The sequence below is a fragment of the Beta vulgaris genome, chromosome 9, assembly GCF_026745355.1.
Source record: "Beta vulgaris subsp. vulgaris cultivar EL10 chromosome 9, EL10.2, whole genome shotgun sequence".
NCBI lineage: Eukaryota > Viridiplantae > Streptophyta > Magnoliopsida > Caryophyllales > Amaranthaceae > Beta > Beta vulgaris.
This window is the reverse complement of record NC_079210.1, coordinates 25,026,746-25,034,505: the sequence shown is the minus strand read 5'-3', so window position 1 is coordinate 25,034,505 and position 7,760 is coordinate 25,026,746. Positions and strand designations below refer to the sequence as shown.

Below are 7,760 nucleotides of genomic sequence, written 5' to 3'. Positions count from 1 at the left end.
TCAACAACGACTATCCAATAAGAACGATACAACAACAACATAATAACAACAGCACATACAACAATAATCCACCTCCACCACCAACAATAACTCCAACACCAATAACACAACATTAAGCACAATAACAGAACAACACAACCACAATACAACAGCACAACCAACAACAAAACCACCACCTACTATGTTCATAACAAACCTAAGTAAATCATATTCCCAAATTTATCACTCCAACTTCTTGAATCATAATAACAAGATGAACCATATTGTTCTACTGAATACTTTGGATATATATACTTAAACTTAAACCACATGGTACTAGCTCTAGACACATCATCGTAACCTTTTTAATCATATCCAAACTAATTCATCTTCCAAACTAGTAAACTATTTTAACTATAACCTACCACAACATCACCACAACAACAGAACAACAACATAATAATCTCCACAACCATCACAACTACTCCATAATAGCCAAACAACTACAACAACAACCATAACAACGGCGAACAACAACAATAGGCAACAACTTTACACAACTCCACCAAACCACAATGACAGAACAACAATAACCCAAAACACTACTACAACAGAGCAACAACAACAATAGCAACTCCACAACAACTTCACCACAACCACCACAACATCCACAACAACAATAACATAACAACTCCACCTCAATCATCACAATCACTCCACAAGTCCATGTACTAAAACATATTCCATTAAGAAGCATAATCGTATTACTTAGTGTATAAGTGTTGTTTAGGTCAAATAAAACATCTCTAATGAACCTTAGCATGTTATATCCATGTTACATACTCAATATCACATAATAAAATACACATCATAAGTAAATTCATTTCATAGACATGCTTTACACTAGAAAGAAACAATCACCTAACTATAGGTATGGAAATCTCTAGGGTAAAACCAAACTAAGTGTGTACCTTTACTAAGGATGCTTAAAGCCACGAAATCCTTAATCCATTGGTTAACTACTCCTACAGCTTCCCCTGAATGTATAAAATGCTAAAGATTAGTTTCAACAAGCTTATAGATATGAAAAACTAAGCTTAAATACAAGAGGTGTAAACTGTTGAACTTACACAACTTATGTGATCTTTCAGCAAGGTTTTCTATATGAGTTTAAGGTCTAAAGATTGGAACTAAAGCTTGAACTACTTTGTATGGATGTCTAGAAGAGTTCTATGTAAATAAAAGTGGGTGTCCAAGAGGAAGAAATAAGAGAAAAGAGACGAAAACCCGAACAGGTCTTTATAGTCTGTTCTGCGGTACCCCCAGGGGAGGGAAACCTCTTCTGGGCAAGGTCGGTTTCTTGGAGTTTTTGGGTGATTCTTGCTTGAGGTGTTAGCCTAAGGTGTTGGCTTTCATGCATAAAAAGGTCTTTGAGAGATCGACACTTAAGTAGCTGCTAAGCAGCTTTCTTTGAGCATAGGTCTGAGCTGTAATTTCAGCTGGCCAGGTTTTACTATGTAAGCAATTTACCCTATTGAGCCACGTAATTCTTGGGATAAATGACCATTTTAACCTTAGGACATCCCAAGCATGTCATATATCAAGTTTGGTTAGGTTCTGAGCTTGGATTCAACCCGAAAGGCATTTTAACTAGAAGTTCATCGCTACCCGATAAAACAATCTCCAAACGATTTTCATAATCTTAATGTTTAAGGCTCTCAAGGACTTTCTAACTTATCTATTGGTTTCCAAAGCCTTCTTAGCTAATAAAATGATGGTTCTTATCCTCTTTGACCTTTCTTAACCACTAAGAATGATAGTATTATCCACAAGCTTTCTTAACCTTAAGAATGATGATGCTTATCCACAAGCTTTCTTAACCATTAAGAATGATGAGCTTATCCACAAGCTTTCTTAACCATTAAGAATGATGATGCTTATCCACAAGCTTTCTTAACCATTAAGAATGATGATGCTTATCCACAAGCTTTCTTAACCATTAAGAATGATGATGCTTATCCAAGCTTTCTTAACCATTAAGAATGACGGTCTTATCCACTTTTAGCTTTTAAATAAAGGTTCTTAAAAACAGGGCTATTACATACTACCACCCTTAAAATAAGTTTCGTCCTCGAAACTTCAAAACTTAAACTCATAAATCAACCTTAAGTATCCATATATCAAGCACTACAGCCTCCGATAGTCTTTACTAAATTTCTATGAAAAAGTTCTCAATATCCCAACAAATAGATTTTAAATTTCCTCAAATTACAACTTTGAATTCCATACTCTTATTCCCAAAGATTTACACAAATCTAGACTCTTATTCTTATTCTATAGCTCAGAACTTGAACTCTAATTACCCAAGTAATAGATAAACATTCCCAACGATCTTTTACCCTCGCTAGGTAGCCAACTAGGCATACGGTCGCAAGGTTGCTCTGATACCATTAAGAACAGCCCGATTTTCCGAGCTGCTAGGTAAATACACTTAAGATCCACTAATCACAATCAATGCTTAATAAGCCTCGGATTAAACATTTACTCGCAGCGGAAACATAACCTACAAAACCATCCTGAACCTGTGGGTTATTGGCCCACAAAACAAAATCCTTTATATAAGACTTCAATTACACCGATATCTCGACTAATATTCCCAAATATTGTATACAAGAAAATATAAATATCTAATCTCAAATACACTATCTAGATACAAACTCAATCCATAAGCTACGACGACATCTTTATCTTGCTTCACTTCAGAATCCTGAGCTCACAACACCAAACCTGCAACAATATTTCACTCTGCCACCCACCAAGTGACAGGCCACATAAATGACAACACTATCAGCAAAGCTGAGTACACAACTGTGTAATAGAAAATACAAGTTTAGGTGTATTTTGAAAACTAACACATAGTTATAATAAGATAATCACATTCGACTCAGTTATTATAGTTTCACAAAATCAAATCGTTTGGCATGAACGCGAGTGGAGAGGGGTACCACGCAGTACCAGCTGTCTCCAAACTATTGAGGGTCGTCACCCAGCCTTTTATTGTTATGCTTGCAAGACTTACCCGGACATGTCCTATAACGCCAGGAGTTCGCCCTTCCTGGAAGGCAACAGCTAGGGACTCTACCCGCCCTAACTCGGGTGCCTATTCATGCCTCACTTTCATATTTATAAAATAAGATATTTAATGATTCATACTTGAATCCTCAATACTCATAACACCATATTCGTCCTTATCTGGTCTTAACTCATATTTGAATCATTTCCTCATTATCATACCAAATCATATTTTGAGAAATATAGTATTTTCGAACGATTTCGATAATTGAACAAAATGATACTTTTATAACAATCCAATAGCAATTCACAACTAACTCATAGAGATGTATCTATAATCATGGCCATTACCACAAACGATATATGATATCCAAAATTTGATAATAACGCCACGGAGCATTTAAATATATTTTGCTGAACCTAAAGGTTACCTCAACTCTATAACAATTATACCAAGCCTCCAATCATCATAACTTGATTTCCATATCATCTTCAATTCTATACATTTACATAGCCATCTCTCAACAACCACCTCACAGTAACATCAATAATCAATAACCAAACTTAACTATTCTAATTATCTTCTTCTAACGCAACCATTATGCTAATCAAACTGAATCCCGTAAATAGAAATTAACGAAGTCATTCCATAACTCATAACTCGACTTCATGCATATCAACTCCAACTACAATAATTATAACAGTCTCCCAATTCTAAGATTATGACTTCCCTCGCATCATCAACAACGACTATCCAATAAGAACGATACAACAACAACATAATAACAACAGCACATACAACAATAATACCACCTCCACCACCAACAATAACTCCAACACCAATAACACAACATTAAGCACAATAACAGAACAACACAACCACAATACAACAGCACAACCAACAACAAAACCACCACCTACTATGTTCATAACAAACCTAAGTAAATCATATTCCCAAATTTATCACTCCAACTTCTTGAATCATAATAACAAGATGAACCATATTGTTCTACTGAATACTTTGGATATATATACTTAAACTATAAACCACATGATACTAGCTCTGGTACATCATAGTAACCTTTTTAATCATATCCAAACTAATTCATCTTCCAAACTAGTAAACTATTTTAACTATAACCACCACAAATCACCACAACAACAGAACAACAACATAATAATTCCACAACCATCAAACTACTCCAAATAGCCACCACAACTACAACAACAACCATAACAACGGCGCAACAACAACAATAGGCAACAACTTTACACAACTCCACCACAACCACAATGACAGAACAACAATAACCCAAACACTACTACAACAGAGCAACAACAACAATAGCAACTCCACAACAACTTCACCACAACCACCACAACAACTCCACAACAACAATAACATAACAACTCCACCTCAATCATCACAATCACTCCACAAGTCCATGTACTAAACATATTCCATTAAGAAGCATAATCGTATTACTTAGTGTATAAGTGTTGTTTAGGTCAAATAAAACATCTCTAATGAACCTTAGCATGTTATATCCATGTTACATACTCAATATACACATAATAAAATACACATCATAAGTAAATTCATTTCATAGACATGCTTTACACTAGAAAGAAACAATCACCTAACTATAGGTATGGAAATCTCTAGGGTAAAACCAAACTAAGTGTGTACCTTTACTAAGGATGCTTAAAGCCACGAAACTCCTTAATCCAATTGGTTAACTACTCCTACAGCTTCCCCTGAATGTATAAAATGCTAAAGATTAGTTTCAACAAGCTTATAGATATGAAAAACTAAGCTTAAATACAAGAGGTGTAAACTGTTGAACTTACAGCAACTTATGTGATCTTTCAGCAAGGTTTTCTATATGAGTTTAAGGTCTAAAGATTGGAACTAAAGCTTGAACTACTTTGTATGGATGTCTAGAAGAGTTAATGTAAATAAAAGTGGGTGTCCAAGAGGAAGAAATAAGAGAAAAGAGATGAAAACCAGAACAGGCTTTTATAGTCTGTTCTGGCGGTACCCCCAGGGGAGGGAAACCTCTTCTGGGCAAGGTCGGTTTCTTGGAGTTTTTGGGTGATTCTTGCTTGAGGTGTTAGCCTAAGGTGTTGGCTTTCATGCATAAAAAGGTCTTTGAGAGATCGACACTTAAGTAGCTGCTAAGCAGCTTTCTTTGAGCATAGGTCTGAGCTGTAATTTCAGCTGGCCAGGTTTTACTATGTAAGCAATTTACCCTATTGAGCCACGTAATTCTTGGGATAAATGACCATTTTAACCTTAAGACATCCCAAGCATGTCATATATCAAGTTTGGTTAGGTTCTGAGCTCGATTCAACCCCGAAAGGCTCTTTAACTAGAAGTTCATCGCTACCCGATAAAACAATCTCCAAACGATTTTCATAATCTTAATGTTTAAGGCTCTCAAGGACTTTCTAACTTATCTATTGGTTTCCAAAGCCTTCTTAGCTAATAAAATGATGGTTCTTATCCTCTTTGACCTTTCTTAACCATAAGAATGATAGTACTTATCCACAAGCTTTCTTAACCTTAAGAATGATGATGCTTATCCACAAGCTTTTTAACCATTAAGAATGATGATGCTTATCCACAACTTTCTTAACCATTAAGAATGATGATGCTTATCCACAAGTTTCTTAACCATTAAGAATGATGATGCTTATCCACAAGCTTTCTTAACCATTAAGAATGATGATGCTTATCCACAAGCTTTCTTAACCATTAAGAATGATGATGCTTATCCACAAGCTTTCTTAACCATTAAGAATGATGGTCTTATCCACTTTTAGATTTTAAACAAAGGTTCTTAAAAACAGGGCTATTACAATTACAGATATAATATAGAAAAATAAAGGAAAAAAGATTAGAGGTTGGAATATACAAGAGCATGAATTTTTTGAGTATCTACCTCCTGAAAAGTAGATTGTTAGTAAAATAAGAATTAAATTGGAATTGATCCTTAAGAATTATACCTTTTGTTGTTTCACTATTTTGATAATGATAAATTATTAACTTTATTTAATTTTAGTTTCGTTTTTATTCGTATGTTCCTAGTTTATTTTGTTAGATTTAATCACTTGTGTTTTAACTTAGTTGATAGTTTAGATTTATTCTTTTAGTTTAAATTAATGTATTTATTTTAGATATCACAATAATATGTTAAATGACTTATGGAGAATTGATTAGGATATTAATAAATAATTAAGTTGTTAAACTTTATTTGTGACAAAACCGTGTATGTTATGGAGGTAAAAATTATGATATTTTGTGATTCCATAATATTCTGTGAAGTTAGTTTATGTGCAGCATTTCCTAGAGGAACAGAGTAGGTCCAAGTTTAGGTTGTACAAAGGTGAGTCTTTTGGCCTAAAGTTATTAAAGAGAATTGAGTCAAAATCCCTTGTGGTCAAGGTTTTTCTTCCTATTGGGCCTAGGAAGTTTTCCTTGTAAAAATCCACTGTTCCTATTTCTTTCTTGTTTATGCAATTACTTCTTTCTTATTCAATCATTCTTTTATTTTCGCAAAAAGTTTGAAAATCTCCCCAACTACAATTCACCCCCCCTCTTGTAGTTGTTTAAGTGTTCGTACCCGACTAACAATTGGTATCAGAGCCTAGTTCCTCCGAAATCAGTTAACACTGAGGAGCTAGTTCCTGCAAATGATGAACACATCAGGAGAAATATTGGAAGAAGGTTACTCAACTCAGCGTCCACCCATGTTTAATGGCAAGTATTATCCATACTGGAAGAATCGTATGAAAATTTTCATTTAGGTTGAAAATTATCAAGTTTGGAGAGTGATAGAGATTGGTGACTTCGAAGTCATAGAAAAAAATAAAAAAGGTGAAGACATCCCCAAACCTCTCTCCAAATATGACAAAGATGACTTCGACAAGATGGAGATGAACAACTTGGCCAAAAAGATTCTCCACTGTGGCCTTGGTCCCCATGAACACAATCGAATCATGGGGTGCAAATCAGCCAAGCAAATGTGGGAACTTCTTCAAGTTACTCACGAAGGAACAAACGAAGTCAAGAGATCAAAAATTGACATGCTCATGCATAAATACGAGCTATTCCAAATGAAGCCTAAGGAGTCTGTTCAAGAAATGCTCACAAGGTTCTCCAACATAATTAATGAGCTTGAATCCCTAGGGAAGATCATTACTCCGGAGGAACAAGTACGAAAAGTTATGTGAAGTCTACCTCAGGATGAAAAATGGATGGCAAAGGTCACTGCTTTGCTTGAAACAAAAGGTTTCACCACATTCAATATCGAGCAACTTTCCGGTAGGCCTAAAGCTTTGGCTCTCAAGTTCGATGATCTGGAGGATTCAGAAACTAATGATGAAGAGGCAGCATTGATCGTGAAAAGATTCAAGAAGTTCTTCAACAAGAACTACAAGGGAAAGAACTTGAAAAAGTCCGGGATGCTAAGCTGTCACAAATGTGGAAGTCCTAAACACTTTCATAAAGGAATATCCTCTCTGGGAAAATGACAAAAGCAAAGGAAAATACAAGAAGAAGGGAAAGGAACAACAAAAACCTTTTTTGTCAAAAGTTAATATGAGAAGGGTCATGGTTGCTGCTTGGGGAGAATCAGATTTAGACGAGGAGCAGGAACAACCAGAAGAGGAAACAACTCATTTGTGTCTCATGGCAAAGACAGACG

At 35.2% G+C, this 7,760-nt stretch overlaps 1 long non-coding RNA gene across 1 annotated transcript; it reads right to left on the bottom strand.

Moving 5' to 3' along the window:
• Positions 1-2,556: 2,556 nt before the first annotated feature.
• LOC130590036 (uncharacterized) lies at positions 2,557-5,319 on the bottom strand. Its single transcript, XR_008967632.1, has 2 exons — positions 4,742-5,319; positions 2,557-2,784 (listed from the first exon to the last, which is right to left on the bottom strand). It is a non-coding gene; the product is annotated as an uncharacterized LOC130590036 (long non-coding RNA).
• Between the last annotated feature and the right edge of the window lie 2,441 nt (positions 5,320-7,760).